At 53.5% G+C, this 19015-nt stretch overlaps 1 long non-coding RNA gene across 3 annotated transcripts; it reads right to left on the reverse strand.

Moving 5' to 3' along the window:
- Positions 1-2551: 2551 nt before the first annotated feature.
- On the reverse strand, positions 2552-15489 carry LOC123285651 (uncharacterized). Of its 3 annotated transcripts, XR_006527435.2 has the most exons (4): positions 15351-15489; positions 7330-7529; positions 6938-7193; positions 2552-6609 (listed from the first exon to the last, which is right to left on the reverse strand). It is a non-coding gene; the product is annotated as an uncharacterized lncRNA (long non-coding RNA). The 3 variants fall into 3 exon arrangements; XR_011503661.1 differs by having other exon boundaries at positions 2552-7193; positions 7343-7529; XR_011503660.1 differs by having other exon boundaries at positions 2552-7193.
- Between the last annotated feature and the right edge of the window lie 3526 nt (positions 15490-19015).

A 19015-nucleotide genomic window follows, 5' to 3' on the forward strand; every position in this document is an offset into this window, starting at 1 on the left:
ATCTGTGGCGGGTGTTTGCAGAACCCCCTGAATGTTATGCGGAACTCTAATTTTTCAGACTACCATCCTTAGATGTGAAAGATTTCATGTCCAGTGCACCCAGACAGGTCATCAGGGTCCCACACCCTGGGGTCTTTGAGGTCAGCACCACGTGATATCTGTGAATTTGTGTGCATCAGGCAGAGCTTGACCCCCGACTCTAGGAAGCTGCTAGGATGTGCCGTTTGGACAAACGATGAGTCTCCCCTCATCAGTAGGATGGAGGTGTCATGGCATTGCCACCCTGGGGAGCTGGAGGACAGGGCTGGCATGCCCAAGCACACTCATCTCCCACTCAGTGCCTCCCTACCCAGCCCGGATGACAAATAATCATCCTTTATATCTGGAATTAATTCCTTTATATCTGGAATTAGCCAAGAGAAAGACCTCTTGTCAATGACTGCAAAGCAAATGCTGCTGTTGGCCCCCAGCATCCTGTCCATGTCCACTGGTCTCTGGTCCCCTATGGGGAGGTCAGGTGAGACAGGAACTTCACAAATGTGCTGTGATGGGGAGCAGGTGACCCCTGAGCCCAGCGCTGTGACGTCACTGGAGCTTGTGAAATGAACTGCACACACTGCCAGGATGAGCTGAACGAGAGGCTGCCACAAGTTTCCCAGCTCCTTCCCTCAGGCAGGCGCTGTCTGGACCAAAGGGACCACTCAAGACAGCCGGGGAAGAAGCAGCCAAGGTGACACAGACCCTCAGGGGTGGATAGGCGGAGGGAGGGCCTCCGCCCCTGCAGGCCCCTGGATGCCCTCATCTCTCAGGCCACAGAACAGGAAAGCCAGCTTGGGAGGAGCTGGTAAGGCAAGAGCTGGCCCTGGACGGCGAGGGGCCAGCATTTCCCAGGTCATGCCAGGCAGAAAATCCAACGCATTGCTGACAACCACCACACCCTGCTATTCCCATGTCAGAACCACTGGGCAGTGAGGACAAGATTTTCCCCTGGCTGTCCGCAGGTCAGATCCCCATGGCCTTGTGCCTGCCCCACAATAACATCTAGGAGGTGATAGGTCTTTAAAAAGAATTCTCTATCTTTCCATCCCCCAGAGTACTTGCTGCAGGGCACATTATTATTATCCAGTAATTGCTGAGGGGAGAAAATGAGGCGGGCCTGGTCCTGGCATTAGGTGAGGGTGTGCTGGAGGGGCACGGAGCGGGGTGTAGGTCTTGGTCCGAGGCTCCTGGGCACCTCGCAATGCACCAGTGCTGACTCAGGGCTGCTCTAGCGCTCTCCTCTCGCACCCCATCAACTGCCCCAGCCTTGGCCAGCTGAGCCCGTGCTGCCGGTTCTTCGGTCTCCTTGCGCAGGGACAGTTGGAACCCAAGCTGCTGCGGGCCCTCCCCCGCCCTCCTGGGCCAAGTCAGCAGTGCTGGCGGCTGCGGGGCTGCAGCGGCGGGCGGCGCAGGGGCCCTGCACCACTGCTCCGGGCTGCCGGCGGCGCGCTCACGTCCCGACGGCCACCTCCCGGCGGCTGCGCGCAGCCCGCGCCGAGACAGGACCCCGTCCCTGATTGGTGCGTGAGTGAGACTCTGGCTTTGTTTATACAACGATTTCTTCACGACTCTACTTCACCGGAGTTGAGGGCTGGGGCAGGAGGAAGTCTTCCACGGCGCGAAGGATGACAAACGGAGCTCTTGTACCGACTGCCTTCGGGCGGGCATCCTTGGACGGGCCGTTTTCTCAAATGCTTCTGTATGGAGCACCCACCAGGTGTGGGGCGTGATTTTTGGGAACCTCGGGAGAAGAACAAGATGTGCAGCTCCTCGGAAGGGTTAGGAGGGTGAAGGCTTTGCGAGGAACCCAGGGAAGCCGTGTCCAGGGCCCTGGCTTTGGACTTCCTACTCTGAATCGTGGACGCCAGTTTGGAAAGCGGGGCTGCCATTCCAGTTGGGGGGTAAGGAAAGGATTCCCAACTCAGGCATCCTCTTGGGTGAGGGCAAAGGGACCCTCTGGGACCACACCCTTGAATGCTCCCACTCAGGATTCCTGGGAAAGCCTATGGAGACAGTTTGGGGTACAAAGGCGGTGGGAGAAGGTTTTGTCCCCAGTGTCATGGAGTTAGTTGTGGAAGGTTAAGGTTGGATCCAGAGGAAGTCCAGCTTCCCCTGCAGAGGGAAGCTGAGCCAGCAAATGTGGGTGGGGTGCAGTAGCTGCTGACCCTCCTGGGTGATGTGAGGGGCTTAGGTGGCAGGAGCCAGGGGCCTAGGGACAGAGAGAGCAGCCCCAGGGGGTCCAGACTGCACCTTGTGCCCTGAATAGCAGCCTCTGGTGCAGGTCTCAATTATGCCAGCAGCATGAAAATGCTGCCCGACTTGTCCCCAGGGGCTGGTTCCTTGGCAGAAGCCCTGTCTCCCGACAAGATGGGAAGTGATGTCACGCTGCGCACAGGAGCCTGCTCTTCTGGGGATGTTCACGGGTGTGACACAGTTCAGAGACTGTTGCCTCTCACTGACCTGGACCTTGGACTTCCACAGGAACAGCCTTGGCACTGGCGGCCGCTTCTTCCCATCGCTCGCGTTAGTGTCTTCACCTTGGAGGCTGCCCTGGGAGCCTGCATTGCGCTGGGAGGAGGAGGGAGGTCGAAGCGGAGAAGGGGCAGGGGATGGCAGGGGTCGTGGGGCCTGCAGACCCTGCTCTGTGCTGATGTCATTAGTTTTTTAGGCCTGTCCAGAATGACACCAGGAGCCCTCCTGTTCAACCTGGGACAGGCACAGCACTGCGGCTGCCAGTCTTCCTGCCAAGGACATGGGGACAGGCCGCTCTCCAGGGGACTGCCTGCACCCTCCAGGCAGAGCCAACTGGCCAGCCAAGTCCCTGTGGCTTCTCCGGGGACTAAGACATAAGAAAAGGTGAGAGCCTTGAGAACAAATGATGGGCCTGGGCATCGACTGGAAATGGGACACTGGTGATGCTCTCTTGGCAAGGTGGCAGCACCCTGAATCCCGAAGACAAGGAGTACCAGGGAGGCAGGTGGGGGAGGGCAGGAAAAGGCTCCAGGTGCTGCTGGGATCCCAGGGCTCCAGGGCCGGATCCTGACCCATGACACTTCCCCATGGACTGTTTTTGCTTTTCGCCCAATGCAGAGTCAGCAGTTTCTCAGCTATTCTCATTCTCTGCAGATCTGACTAAGGATCAGAACCTGTCTTTCCTTTTGTGCATGTGAACTTTAACCCCACAAATGCAAGATACTTAGAAATCATCTGGTCCAAGGCCCAGAGTCAGAGATGAGGATGGTGAGGCTCACAGATTAACTGACTTGCCCAAGGACATGGGACGCTCAGGGCAGACCTGGGAGTCCCTGGAAAATGTTCTGACCTGGCATGTGGGACAAGGATGAAATCATCAGCCCTGGACCCATCAGGCGCCCCAACTCAGGTGAAGTAGGACAAGGTAAGGAAATTGGGCACTGGGAGGTGACACGGACCTGGGGTGTTAAGAACCAGAGGCATAATTTACAGGACGTCAGGTAGTTCTGCTCTGAGATCTGAACAGTGCCCTTGAGCAGGTTTGCAGCACCTCTGGTTTACAACTCTCACTGCACAAAGTCCCAAGAGGAGAAAACATGGGACTTCCTTATAGTTGTTCCTCTTTTCAATTCTCAGAAATCCGGGCCCCTTGAGTCTGGGGGCTCCCGGGTGGGTTATTAGTGCTGTAATTCAGAATTCCTCCAGCAGAGGGCTCCAGAGGACGCAGGAAGGAGACCCAGTGATCCCTGCCCAGCTGGGTGGTTTGCAGAGCCCGGGTTTTAGCTTTATTTAGTTCCATGCGTTCAGGCAGAAGAATTTTCAACTGGTAAAAACAGAAAGTTTACTTAGAAATTTCCTTGCCATTCAGGATGTGTGTCATCTCCTAGGTCACTCCACATTTCATTTTGGCCTCTTATAAAGTTCTGTTGAACACACTACAGGGGTGCGCTGTGGCTTTCATTGTCATCCTTTCTTTGAGTAGGCTTGATGCGTCGTTTGTACATCTGTTATCTGAGGAAATTTAGCAATATTCCCAGGGAAGGCTGGCCATCCTTGAACAGGGTACCAAAGGACAATTGGGATGGGCCACCAGCAATGCTGACCTGAGCATTCTGGTCCATTTGCAAGGTCTTCAGGCCACCTTTGGGTTTCGGGTTGGGCCTTGTGCCTGCCTCTTGCTTGAGGAGTGTTACAGAAGGATGGTCGCAAACCCAGACCTTTGGATCAGCCACTGGGTTTGGTCCCCTTCTTTCCTACCAGCCTCCTCCTTGGTGGTCTGCCTTTCTGTCCTTGTTTGGGGGTTTCTATTCGGAATCTCAGCTGACTTTTGTGCCCAGTGAGTTCCTTCTTTCCTCCCAAACAGTTCCTCTTGTTTAACATTGATTTGGTGTTGTGAGTAGAACCGATTTGAAGACCCTTGAAGCTAAAATGCTGCGTGCTCAGACCCTTCAGCTACTCGGGGGGAATTTCTGCCATTATCCAGAAGACAGCCTGTTTTCCTGTATCATGAGATTATCTCTCTTCTCCATGGTAGAATACGTTTTATCGATTGCTCTTGTTTCGTAGATTATGTAGACCATACAGGTGCTAACTCCTTAGTCTTCCAGTTTAGGGCAGTACAAGGCTGTGTTGTACATGTTCGTGTGTACACAGCAAATGCTTGTCGAGGTCATTGCTGCAGAGCAGGGGAGCTCCCAGACCCCTTGTGGTGATGTAGGTGGTGTTTAGGTTGACTCGACAGGAGTGGAGAAAGTTAACCAAGAAATTTGACAAGGGTCGTCTCAAATGGGACCATAGGCAACCTATAGCTTTTTGACTCTCTGGCAGTGTAAAATCATTAGATTTGCCAAAGAATTCTTTTTTTTTTTTTTTTTTTGAGGAAGGTTAGCCCTGAGCTAACTACTGTCAGTCCTCCTCTTTTTTGCTGAGGAAGCCTGGCCCTGAGCTAACATCGTACCCATCTTCCTCTACTTTATACGTGGGATGCCTACCACAGAATGGTGTGCCAAGCAGTGCCATGTCCGCACCTGGGATCCGAACCGGCGAACCCCAGGCCACGGAGAAGCGGAACATGCACACTTAACTGCTGTGCCACCGGGCTGGCCCCCCAAAGAATTCTTGATGGTACCTTCTTGATAATTCGGTTCAACCCAACAGGCATTTATTGGGCATCCACTGACGTGAGAATGTGGGCTGCGAGTAGGTACGAACAGTACAGGATATGGTCCCTGCCTTTAAAAATCAACAGCATTTCACTGTGTGACAGAAGGGTGGCAAAGCAACAAGGCGTGGGGACACTTCTCAATGATAGAGCTGACGGTCCCAGTTCTGCCTTTTCCTCCTTCCTCTTTGAGCCAAGTCCTGGTCAAGAGTGGACACTTGGAGATTGGGCCAGGGTGCTGGCTCACTTGAGTTTAGAAGCATCGCTAGTTGCCCCATCCAGTCCTGGGGCTCAGGGTCCTGTTGCAGGGCCGGCTGAAGGCCTGGTGCTCGCTTTCTTGGGGCATCTTGCTTCAGGGTCTCTCTGCTGGGGGGTGGGGTGTTTGGCCTGAACTTCTTGTCCAAAAAGGGCCTTCAGATTTTTTACACCATTTCTAGTAAACAGCACGATTCTATTGTATTTGGATTGTGTGTGTGCGCTAAAAGCGTTCTGTTTTTAAATTTTAAATGTTTAAAATGTGCATTTTTCTAACCCTGTTTTGATATTTCTTCACTTTGTAAACTCCCAGGTCCGCTAAGACATGGCCGTAGCCTGGGTTTCTCATGCCTCCTGAAGGGCCCTGCCACCGCAAGGCATCGCCCCTTTGTGGTCTGAAGGTCCCCTTGCCCTGCGGCCCAAAGGTTGTAAATGGTCCATTCAAGGTCTCAGGGATATCAGGCTTCCTTCTGTGTAATAAATAAGCGCTTATTTCACAACAGTGTAATAAATAAGTGCTTATTTCACAACAGGGAGTGAACCAAGCATAAGTGTTGTTTTTTTTTTAAAGTACAAATTTGTTTTTCCTTCAAAACGGGAGGAGTAAGATAAGGCTGGTTCGTGATAGCATTGTGAAATGGGCCAAGCTTGTCTCTGATGCTCGTCTTCACCCTGATGGCCTCCCAGGCCACCCCGTAGGTTCAGAGGCACCTCAGGTCACCAATGAACCTCTTCTGAGCACCTCTGCTCAGCCTGAGCGCCACATTGTGTCGTGTCTGAGCCATCTCGTCCCTCTCTTCTGCCTTAGAAGTTTGCAAATTCTATTGGGGATCCAAGTGCACATAAGCTCCTGGAAGGCACAGGCTCCTCTCAGCCATTTCCTGAAGACTGTAGTGCCTTGACTCGAAGGAGAGGTTCCTACCAGCAAAATCCCGCTTTGGAGTGAAGGCTGCTGAGGGATACTTGAGCAGACCTGCCAGGTCTCCAAGCCACCTCCTGTGCAACTGGCCCTGGAATTGGTTTGCTTTTCATAACTGCTTTTTTTCTTGGCTTCTTCAGGTCCCTGGAGGCCGAAAGTGGCTGCTCTCCCAAGGTGTTCCCTCTAGGCAAGTGGAAGAGACACGGCTCCAGCAAAGAAGTCCTGTGAGTGCCTTATATCTTTCAGCCAGGAATCTGGATGCCTGCAACACACAGTTTTCTGAGGGCTGTGCTAAGCATTCTTCCTATTTCTAGAAAGACCTGGGTGGTGCTAATCCGCAGCTAACTTCAATGGAAGGGGCAATGACTACAAGTACATCACTTGGTAGCGTCTGCCAAAAGGATTGAGGAGGAGTGTTGATGTGGCTGGGTAGAGAAAAAGGGGTTCCACCAAGAACACTGACCTGCATCATTCATGAGAATCATCCCCATGGTCCTCATGGTGGAAATATTTATATACTCTAGGATCAGGGTGCCTTTCTTTCTGGCTCTTTTTCTGTTGGCCTCGGCTATCTTTTAGAGTAGACTTACCTTAGATGGACAGCCCAGTCCACCAATTACTGTGTCTCTTTAACATCTGCCCTGTTTTGCAAGGGCCCCAGCCGTCCTTGGCGTTTCTATAGCATTCCCTGCTCCACGATCGCAAAGCCCAGGTTTGGAATTCTCTTCAACCCACACTCCAATGGATGACCCTCTCTTCCATAGAACAATCCACATTTCCTACTGGCATGGGTTACTTTTCCTTTTTTTTCTTCTTTCTGATTAATCAATAGAATAATGTGGTTATCTGCAATAGAAATAAAGTGTTTATGTTAATATTTTCTGAATGAGGAGAGGATTGTTACTTGTTGCCTCTATAGCCCTTTGGCTGTAAGAAATAAGTATTATAACCATGGGCCTAAAGACCTCCTTAGTATTGTTACCTCTGATGTCTACCTGGGGGCCCGGGATGGAAACTGGCTTGATGGTTACAGCCTCTGGTTCTCACTGCGCGTGGTGATGAGGAGGTGGTGACTAATGATGGTGCATGTCAGCCCCCAGGGGCCTAGTGCTGTCTCTTTGGCTTCAGGGAGGAGGAGAGGACTCCTTGGTATGTTCCAACATCAGCAAGAGGCCGGTGTGGCTGGAACAGAGTAAGCAAAAAAGAGCAGTGAGAAATGAGGTAAAGTTAGTTGGGAGTCGCGTCACAGAAGGGACTTTTTAGGCCACAGAAGGGACCTTGGCTTTGACTCTGAGCTGAGTGAAGAGCTGCTGGAGGGTTTTGAGCAGAGGAGCGATGTGATCAAACTTCATTCTAAATAGGTCACTCCTGGATGCTGCGCTGAGGACAGACTTTGGGGAAAAAGGGCCAGGTGAGGCCATTTGGGAGGCCGTGACATTCAGGCAAGAATGACAGTGGCTTGAACATCAGTCATCCAGGCGAGAGTGACAGTGGCTGGACACGAGTGGAAGACACGATATGATGAGAAAAAGCCGAGAAAGGCTGTATTTTGAAGGTGGAGCCAGCAGGATTTGCTGATGGACTGAATGTAGAGGGAGAGAGACGCAGGTCAGGGGTGAACTGCAAGGACTTTTGCCAGAGCAAAAGGAAGGATGGAGTTGCCACGTATGGAGACGGGGGAGACTTCAGAGGAGCATCTGGGGAGTCAGGGTGCAATCAGGACTTTAATTTGGCATATATCACATTTTTCAGATTCCTAGTCCACATCCACAAGACTTTGAATTGGCAGTCAGCCATCAGAGTCTGGAGGTCAGCAGAGAGGTTGTGGCTACATATATTAATTTGGGAGTTGTCAGCGTACAGATGTGATTGAGAAACCATGAGGCTGGATGAGATCACCCAGGGAGTGTGTACGGATGGGCGGAGCCGTGGGGTCCTCCAACCCCAGGACAGTAGAGGTGGGGGGAGGAACGGGCAGAGGAGACTGATAAGAAGTGGTCGGTGAAGTAGGTGAGAACCAAGAGAGGGTGGTATCCAAAAACGTAAAGGAAAAAAGAGTTTCAAAGATCAGGGAGGGACCAGTTGTATCAAATGATGCTGATGGGTCAAGCAAAATGGAGACTTGGAATTGAGCATCGGGTTTAGCAATGTGGAGGTCATCGGTGACCTTGACAAGGTATGAGAAGAACGAAAGCAAGCTTTAATGCTGCCTCCCTGGACCCAGTAAGCAAGAAAGAGGATCTGTCAGACTCAGGCTCATGGCAGCAAAAAGCAGGTGGCACTGGCCTAGCAGCCTTCAGAGTTTGAAGGGCTCACAGTCTCAGGGGAAGCCCATCGCTTCTGCATAGGTCTCAGCAGGTGCAGCTGCAGCGGCAGGGCCAGGGTGCCTGTCCTCTTGTCTCCAGCGATTGCAGAGAGACAGCCCCCAGGCCGTTAGTCTACAGGGCTAACCAGATCTAGTTCTGGTCCTATTGTGAGCTGCCAGGCATTCAGCACTGGGCTGCCTGGCACAAGTGACCCATTAGACTCTTCAAAATATTTTGCCCAAACTCAGTCACACCACTACCTTTCAAACACTCGTGTTCATATGCAGACAGCTGCATTATAACCAAAGCACATTGGCTGGCTTGATACTGAAAGACCTTCAACCTTCAACAATTAGTTGAAGGACAGTTTGGTGGCCAAATAAAAGTCTCCTTACCATGTTGCATTTGGGGATCCCAGACCCCAAAAGTAGATTGTCATGGAGAGACTCTTACCAAACCTATTATGCTTCATAATGAACAGTGTCTTACAGCAAGCACAGTGGTGGGAGGCTGCCGTCCTAGGGCTCTTTCTCATAAGGCCCCTCAGTGTAAGCCAGTGACAACAAGCCAACCTGTGACACGGCCCAGGTTTGCAATTTTCTGATGATTCAGGATAGACTTCAGAGCTGCATTGGCAACTACAGTAGCTGCTACCCACACGAGCTGATGCACTGAGGAACTGGACGTTACATCTATTTAGTTCGTTATTCCGATAGTCACATGTGGCTGGTGGCTGCCGTATTGGACAGCAGACAGAACTTTGCCAGCCTTACAGAAGTTCTGTTGGATGGCACCACGATGTTTTTAACCTTTTAAATTTGTCAGGAGGAGGGGGTCGGGAGGAGACAGGTGAGGAATCTTCTGAAGCTGTACATAAATTTTTGTGTGATGTAAGTTGGTGTTTTTTTTTCTTGGAAAGAGTTAATAGCTTTCATCAGATTCTCAAAAGATTATGTGACCCCAAAAAAGTTGAGAACCACCAATCTTGAGCAATAGATAATATATATATACTTAAACATGTATATTACATATAATATGACATGTGTTATATATTATGTAATAGATATTATCCTATATGTTGTGGGACAGTACCTGGTGAGATAGAACAGCCCTTTTTTGTTTTGTTTTTTGAGGAAGATTAGCCCTGAGCTAACTACTGCCAATCCTCCTCTTTTTGCTGAGGAAGACTGGCCCTGAGCTAACATCCATGCCCATCTTCCTCCACTTCATATGCGGGATGCCTACCACAGCATGGCGTTTGCCAAGTGGTGCCACGTCCGCACCCGGGATCCGAACCGGCGAACCCTGGCCACTGAGAAGCGGAACGTGCGAACTCAACCAGTGCGCCACCGGCTGGGCCCCCCAGCCCTTTTTATTTAGCAAGAGAAACTGCTCTTTAAAAGTTGTGTGCTGCTTCTGTTTCTGGCAGGGGAGTCCTGCAGCTGTCTTGGAGCAGGCCATCTTTGTCACAGGAAGAACCACTCAAGCGTCCCTTTGACACTGGGTTCTGAGGACAGGGGAAGGCTGGAAGTGTTTGGCTGAGGAAGGGCTGTAGCCAGGTGAGCTGCGTTCCCTCCCCCAGTGAGAAGGTGACTGGAAATTTGAAGTGGGGCCAATGGGCCTTGGGAAAAAGAAGGTGGAGTCCCAGACCTTGGACCATCTTGGATAGACTGGGATGGCCCCGATGTCAGCCGACAGGAGGCAGGGCACCTCAAAGGGCGAGGTGTCTGGGGAACGAAATCATCTGAAGCCAACCCCAGGGACTAGGACGTCCTAGAGAAGGGGTGGACTCAGCACCCTGGCAGCATTTGTTGGTGATTGACGGCAGACTCTAAAGCCAGACTGCCTGGGCTCACAACCCAGCTCTGCTGCTAACTAGCAGCATAACCTTGGGTGAGCTCTGTAACCCCTCCGTGCCTCAGTTTCTTTATCTGTGAGACAGGGAGAATAAAAGCCTAGGGTTACTGTGAGGATTAAACAAGATACTATTGTAAGCACTTGGGCCCGAGCTTGGCCAAGAGAGACCCCTAATCTGTGTTTGTTGAATCGTCCAATGTGTGGATCGGCAAGACTCATGTCTCCAAAGAGCTGTGACACGGAGGGCTGTGGGTTGGCCCTGTCTGGGACAGGGGGACATCCTCCTCCATTACCCTGCCCAACTGCACCTGGGAAAACCAGCCGATTGCTACCTGACCATCCCAGATCTCTTCTGAAGGGACTGTGGGGGTGATAGCCACGACTGGCATCCTTGGGGTGAGCTGCTGCTCCCAGAATTCTTTGGCAGCTGGGATCCTCGACCTTCCCACAGTCCTTAGGGCGGGACCTTGGGACCATGAACAGTTTGGACATTAATAGGATATTGGCCCTATGTTCCACTTTAAGCTGGAGAAATGGGAGGTAGCAGTCACGTGTATTTTTGAAAGCTGCAGCAGCCAAGAGACCTGGGCAAGTCTCACTTCTCCGCATGCAAGGTCGGGGAGTTTTCACTTGTTCCAATAACAATGGAGGAGTTTCCCACGGTGCAGGCCACCTTGTCAAATCATGCTCCTGTGTTCTGAGGTTAACCACCCTGCCTTTGGGATTCAGCAGAGGTCCAAATCCCAGGTCTGTCGCTTTCAAGCTGTAGGACCTTAGACAAGGACAGGGACTGAAGCTTCTCTGAGACTCAGTTTATCACTTGCTAAACGGGCCTAACACCGGGGCTTTCATAGAGCTGCTGGGGATTGAAGGAGAGCAAGTCTGCAAAACCCGTAAGTCTGTCACACGCATAATGAGGACTTGACAAATGGGAGCTAAATAATGTATGTATGTATATGTATTAAATAGCTGTAGATCGGTCCATCCATGTATAGATAACTCCTAAGAATTGATCTCTCTCTGTCTTCAGTTAGGAAAAAGGTTGATTTGATGCATGAGCCAAAGAGTGACTTTAGGAGCTGGAAAATAAACAGAACCTTAAAGCTATGTTTAGTTAAAATGTCTAGTCAGCATAGCAATGAGGAAATACTTCAAAGCAATTCTCCCCTTTATACAGCATTTTGACTCTTTACATTTATTTGTTATTTTTAATCCGGTGGTGATTTCTTCACCAAGCTGGGCTTCCTTCTTCAGAGATGGGGCCTTGAAAATTGCGCCTGCCAACACAGGGCTTTGTCAGTGCTAGGTGGGCTCCCTGGAGCACCCCCCCACCCATGCCACATAATACACACTGGCCCGTACACCATCACCCCACGGAGTAAGTCTCTGATGTTGGGGCCACAATGAAGAAAGCCCCAGCCCGCAAGACCCCTTTCTTCTGCAGGGTCCGGGCCGAGGCCCTGTAGCTACAGTCCCATCTTCAAGGGCCTAAGAGACAGGCTGCTTTGGCCTCAGGGCCCTGGCCGAAAACCACTGCAGCCATAGGATGCTGACCCTCCTGAGTCACCCACAACCAGGATTCCATCTTCTAAGTGAGGGAGGTAGCGTTGACCAAGGTGCAGGGCTTTCCGTCCTGCCGGCTTCATGCCGAGTATGTCTAGCCAGTAAGGAGGAATGGGGGCTCCTTTTTGTTTGTTTGTTTTCTCCTGAGATATAACTCACATGCCATAAGTTCTACCATTAAAAAGTGTACAATTCAGTGGGATTTATTATATTCACGAAATTGTGCAACCATCACCATGATCTAATCCCAGGACATTGTTTTCCTTTTTGTCATTCACATTTTTGGACGCGATCCATCGGTAGGTTGACTGGGAAGCAGGACTCCTCGGGTCTCTGTGGTTAAATTAAGACCTGAATGCCTCCTGGGTGCCCTGTTTCACCGCTGGGTCTGGGGACGCAGGTGCAGCGCCCCGCGGGGGGCAGAAGTTGAGGCTTGTCCACGCTACCTCCGTTGCTCTCCGGCTTGTGAGTCAGGGGCGTATGTATGTCCACGTGCTGGATGGGTTCTAGAGGAAACACAGATGGGCTGTGCACCTGGCAGGGCTGGGGAGAGACGAGACAGACTTTGGCACAGAGAGAGGCCTTTGTAAAACAGTCCTCACGCACACAAAAATGCTTAAAGAAAAAAAAATGAGGCCTGGATGTGGTTTGGCTTCTCTGGATGGAAAAGTGGATAGGAATCTGGTTCTTTCAGTTCTGTTTGCCAAAGTCTGGTGTCTCCAAATGCATTCATTTACCTTTTTAGCTGTCCAGGTCAAGGCATTTTGGTGGCTCTGAAAGGAAAGCAAGAGGAAAGGACGAAGGAGGGCAGAGGCTCTCGGACGTGAACGCTGCCAGGTGTCTACACACATGGAGCAGAGAACCCAAGCTTCCTCAGGGCCCAGTGCCCCAGAGTTTCCTTAGATGAGCTGGTGAATGCCTGAAAGTGCCCCGTGTGTGCAGACGCTCTCTCCAGCGCAGTCCTTACAATTGCCCTGGGGGGTGGGGGGTGGTCATTCATTCATTCCATATTATTTATTGAATCCATACCATGAGCCTGACCGCTGTCTGCACACATGAGGACACCGGGGCCTGGAGAGGCTAAGCAATTTGCCAAATTGAGGCAAGATGGCAGGTGCTTAAAGAGTGAGGCTCGGGGATCTGAAAGGCATGGGTCTGGGTCCTGGTTCCACCTCTCTCTCCTCCTTGTGATGGCAGCCAAGTTTCTGAGCCTCCATTTCCTCATCTGTACATGGGGCAGTGCTAGGACATCTCCCAGGACTGTTTTGAGGATTGGGTGAGATTCCCTGGGCAGGGTTTAGGATGATGGCAGGCACACAGGGTGCTCAGGGCAAGTTAGCTGTTATTATTATTACTGCCCAAGGTCACACAGTGAGCCAGGTTTAGAACCTGCTTTTCCCTTCCCTCGCCATGTGCTGCCTCCAGAGCCACCTGCCTCACTTAATCCTCCTGAGTCTTTGAGGATCTTCGAAGGCTTTCTCCACCCCATCTACCCTGTGGTGATGGCCACCCCGGGAGGCAAGGGTCGGTGGGGAATTGTCCCCTCCCCTGCACTGCTGGTGGTGGGGAAAGGTAGGCCTGACCTGCAGCCATCCGCCTGTACCTGGACATTCTCACCTGCCGGCTGGCTCTCTCCTTCTCTAGGACTGTTCTAGAATCCCTGGAAAAGTCTGGGAAACACGAGCTCCACACAGATTCATCCCTGTGAGCTTCGGGATCCTAATGTGTCAGATGCGGCAGCTCACACCTGGCCTCCACTCGCTCCCTCCGGTGTGCCCAAATGGGATTACACATCTGGCAACAGCCCTTTCCAGTCCTCCTCTCAGGACCGTTTTCTCTCAGTGCAGGACGAATGAGTTTCCGCTCTCCCTGCAGGGAGCCCTTGCCTCCTGAGGCCAAGGAGGCCTTCGCCCTTCAGTTCTGTCCGTGTGGAGGAGACCGTGCCTGCCGGGTCGCCGGCGCATCCCGCAGACTCCCGCGAGTGTGTGTAGGTGTGCGTCTGCGAGGAGGGTCTGCTCCTGATGAAGCGGTTTCTGTCCTACAACAACCCCGAGGGCACAAACACCTGGAGCAGAGGGAGACCCGGGGACTCCTTGCCCCATCGTACCTGGGCGCTGCGGGCTGCGTGGTGGTTTGTCTCCCAAAGGTCCCGAAGTCCCGACCAGGTCGGACTGGGTGGGATCTGTGATGCTTGGGGGCGGGATGACGGCTGGAGACCCCTCTCCGCACAGCGGGGCGGGGGGCGGGGTCTCCAGGGCCGCCCCTGCACGTGCGTCCCCACCAAACCCGAGGGCGCCCGGCTCCACGCGCACGGTAGCGCGGAAACGGCGAGAAATGGGAGGTGCGCATCTCCCGCGCTGCCGGGTGCCTTCCTGCGACTTCAAGTTTGGGACCCGCGTCCGCGTTTTTGTTTCCGGGAACCTTTAGGCGGGTGCGGGGCGCTTCGCCAGGGCCCTGCCCAGCTCACGGACCCCGCCTGGAGCACCCGGCTCCCCAGCGCCGCGCCTCGGCCGTGCCCCACGCCTGCTCCTGCGCCCCGGGCCGCACGGAACGGTGTCACCCCAGCGGCCCGCAGCGCCGGAACTTGGGGGCGCGGTGAGTGGGGGCGGGGCGCCGGGCCGGCAGGCGGTGGCCGCGTGGGGTGCCCGTTTCTGGCACTAGAAGTCCTTTCTCATCTCCTTGAATCTGGGGCTGCGTGGGACCTTTGAGCTCTCCAGGCTGACAATGTCGTGGAGACGACAGGTCCAGACCCGGGACACGTCCGTCACCCGCGCCCGGGACGCAGGTTTCTTCTTCCCTGTTCCCGGGGAGAGGCCCGGGGGCTGGGCGTCGCGGCGAGCGTCCCCGTGGATTCCGTTTGTTTTCTTACAGGACCCCCTCGGCCCGCCTGGGCTTCGGTCCCGCCGCGGACAGGCGAGGAGCCTGCGCAAGAGTCGCGATGGCCGTGGAGCCCCGGACATCGGCTCTGGGAGGCGCGCCCCGGGACTCGGCGGGGGGCGGAGGCGAGGGGCGCTGCGCAAAGTCGGCGCTCTGGCCAGGGAAGCGCCAGCCCGGGCAGGCGGCGGCGGTGGAGGGGCACGGGGCCCGGACCCTGTGCCCGGGAAACCTGCTCCACGGCCAGGCGCGCGCCATTGCCCTGCAGCGCGCCCCGACGCGGCGGCCCTGGCCTCCGGCAGTGAGCACACCCCATCCCCCGACGTGAGCCCGGCGCCCGCTGCGCCGCCACCCCAATCCCGCGCGAGCTGGCGCCGCCCCCACCCGCTCCTCTTTTCCCCACCTGGCCCTTTTTCTTTTCTGGTGGAGGAGATGCCGGCGCCCCGTCCCGGGTGCGAGCTGACTCCCCGGATCTGGGCGGGCGAGAGGCTTCTCCCTCCCCGGGCCCGGGTGGTGAGCGCAGGAGGGAGGACCAGAAGCGGGCTCTGCCTGGGCTTGCCTGGGCTTGTCAGAGCCGGCCTCCTTCCCACAGTGACCGCGCAGATCTGGGGGGATTTCGAGATGTTGCGGGAGTCTTGCAGCCAAGCCCCGGGAAGGAGGGGGCTGGAAGCCCGCGCGACCTGCTCGTCCGGTCCTGGGTGAGCGCAGGTAAACGCTTGTGTTCTCTGTGTGAAAGTTCGAAAAGGAGGCGAGAACTAAACCAAATGTTTTAATAATGATGATGATGATGATGATGGAAGCCCTGTTGAATTGTGTGGCCTCCAAGTCATAAGGAGAGTAATTTCCAAGAAGCAACAAAATGCTCTTTGATTTCATAATCTCTGGAGAGAGAAAGGGTTCCTTTTTTGGCTTTTGCATGGCTGGTTCTTTCTTCCTAGCTCTGTCGTGGGTGCGGGAGGGCTCGCTCCTCTGGGCGTGGAAACGGGGCCTTTGGCTTTCCTGCCGCTGCTTACACTGCGAGAAGGGAGCAAATACCTCCATTTCCTGAAAGTGGGGCCATTGAGACCAGCTCCACAAAGTGGTTGCGGAAAATCTCAGATGCAAAAGTGCTTCGGTCACTAAAATAATGTTATGAAAGAGGTCAGGTCTGCCAACTTTGAAAGAGAAGAACAGGAAAAGGGGTTTCAGCCTTCCTGTCCCCAAGTGACCACGAGCCCCCCTGCTGGCCGGAGCACTGTCCAGCCAGGGAGCTGCAGGCCAGGATGGAGACTGCAAGGGAGGGCCTTCTGGGAGTTCACCCTGCTGGCAGGGAGGAGCAGGTGGCAGTGTGGTGGCCCCAGGTTAGGGGGATGTAGGGCATGTGCCCCAGCAGCTTGACTGTTTCTGTGCCTGGTGGGGGGCTGGGAGCAAGGGGATAGCATGGCTGTGCAGAACACCCCAGGGCCTGCCCCTCCTGTTACATCCAGGCTGGTCTCCTGCAGGAAGGAGTGGCTAGACCTCCTGGATAAGTGTCTGTGGAACTCTTATCAGATGCCAAGAGTCACATCAAAAGGCCAAAGTGGCCCACTCTAAGTTATGTGGGGCCATTTCTGCCTCTGTCCCCAGGTCTGAGAGACATTTAGCTCAGTGGCTGCTCCCCTCAGCTTCTGTGTCTTGCATGAGCCACAAGTGCTGTGGAGTAATGGCCGAGATGGTGGGCTTGAGGGTCTCTCCAGGGGCGGAGGGCTGATGGGGCAGCATCACCTGGTATCCTGGGGCCCACTGGCATCTGCTGCCCTGTGGGTTAGTGGCCTATCTCCTTAGCTTCCCAAACCTGAGGACTGGCCAGGACTGGCCTGCCCTTCCCTGCCAATTCAGCTTTCTCTCCAGCCTCAAGGATCCCCGGGTTAACAGGCTTGGCAGCCCCAAAGACTGCACTTTTATTTCCCACCTCCGGCCCTTGGCCCACATCAGAAATCGATAATGCTATACCTAGACTGGCCTCCGGGTCCTTCTCGTCACATCATGCCAGGCAGCACTTCCCATTGATCGTGCAGCCTGATTGTCATTCCCAGGCCTGTACCTGCTCTTGTAACTGGCTCCCGGGCCAGGAGGCGTAGGAAGGTGAAAGGATGAACACGATGCTGCCCCTGGTCATAGGCTGCTCAACCTCAGGTGAGGGGAGATCAGACATATCTAGTAAGGAAACAACTAGGCAGGACTCATTCATTCATTCAGTAGATATTTATCAAGTCCTTGCTATGTACCAGCATTATTGTTATTATTATTTTGGAGAGGAAGATTGGCCCTGAGCTAACATCTGTGCCAATCCTCCTCCGCTTCGTATGTGGGATGCTGCCATAGCATGACTTGATGAGTGGCGTATAGCTCCACACCCGGGATCTGAACTGGCAAACCCTAAGCCGCCGAAGTGGAGTGCGTGAACTTAACCACTCAGCCACTGGGCCCGACCCTGTCTCTGCATTATTTTAGCATTGGGAATACAGCATCAAACCAAATAGCCAAATCCTTGCTTTTGTGGAGTTGATCTTCTGATGGAGGAAACAGGTGAAAAATGAACAAAATAAATATTTAAAGCAATGTTAGGTTGTGATAAGTGCTCTGAAGGGGTAGGAGGGAGAGGAGTGCCAGGCAGGCGGGTAAGTCATTGAGGGGAGCGGCGGCTTTTCAGGCAGAAGGGCCACCAGGGCAGAGGTCCTGTGTTGGTGCATTTGACAAATTTTCAAGCAAGCCAGTGAGGGTGGAGGCGAGTGGCAACAGGTGAAGTCGGGCAGAGGCCGGATCATGGAGGGCTTGTATGCCCTGAGGACGTAGCAGGAAATCCAATAGGGGATGTTCAGCGGCCTTTGGAGGGTTCTCTCGTGGTCTTGTGTTTTAAAACTATCACTCTGGCTGTTGTGCAAAGAATATACAGAGCCAAGAGTGGCAGCAGGTCGACCTACTGGAGGCTGTCTTGTCCCACTGGAACCACAGGGGCTTGGACTAGCGCTGTAGTGTGGAGGGCAGAGAGGCAGCAGGTTTTGAAGGTAGAGCCAATAGTCTGCTGCTGGATGGACATGGCGGGATGGAGCAAAACGAAGAGGAGACAAAGATGACTCCGAAGTTTGTGGCTTGCACAGATGGGTGAATCATTTACTGAGATGGGAAAAACTGGGAGAAGCGGGCCATAGGGTTTTTTGTGGGATCTGGAGTTCTGATTTGGCTACACTAAGTTGCCCGTTAGACACCCAAGTGGAGATGGTATTGGGTGTTGGAACCTGGAGTGTAGGAGAGAGGTCAGGGCGGGTCTCAGTGACTAAGGTGGTACCTAATGCTATGAGACTGGGTGAGATTGCTGAGGGAGTGAGTGGTAGAGGTTTGAGGGAGAGTAGGAGGTGGGAAATAGTCATCTTGGAGATGGGAAGAGAATGGACAAGGGAAGTGGTGGGACAGTACCCGGCATATGGCAGGTGATCGATAATATTTATTGAGTGGATGCATGGATGGGTGAGTAGTTGCATGGATGGGTGGATGCATGGATGGATGGGCGAATGCATGCATACCTGCATTGTTGTAGGACTGCTGTGGAGTGCAGAATACCTAAAGGCCAACTGGGGAATGTAACAGGTTAGTAAATGTTTGGGATTTCAGGGGCTTATGGGGCTGGAGACCAAGACAGTTTTGTGGAAGTGGAATGGATTTGATCTGAGCCTGGGAGAGCAGCCAGGGTCTGAGACATTTGTAGAGAAAGTAAAGGTAAATTGAAGGGAATGGCATTAGCCAAATGTGGAATGCACGAGGCATATTTAGGAGTCTGTTACAGATAACAGAGTTGGACTGGGTGGAAGGTTCTTACGAAGGGGGCGTTGGTGGAGTGAAGTGGCTGAGGCCTCCCAGGGGCTAGAGGGCAGGGGGAGAGGCAGGAGAGTGAGAGAACCTGCCCCGAAGGCCTCATTTTCATTCCCTGACCTCCACCCTGCCGGATCTTGGGTGACTCCACCACGTCAAGCACACTGGGCCCACTCCTGTCACCCACGCCGGAGAGCCAAGCAGCCTAGGCGTAGCATCTGACGGTACATTCTCTGGTCT

The sequence above is a fragment of the Equus asinus genome, chromosome 5 (assembly GCF_041296235.1).
Source record: "Equus asinus isolate D_3611 breed Donkey chromosome 5, EquAss-T2T_v2, whole genome shotgun sequence".
NCBI classification, from domain to species: Eukaryota; Metazoa; Chordata; class Mammalia; order Perissodactyla; family Equidae; genus Equus; species Equus asinus.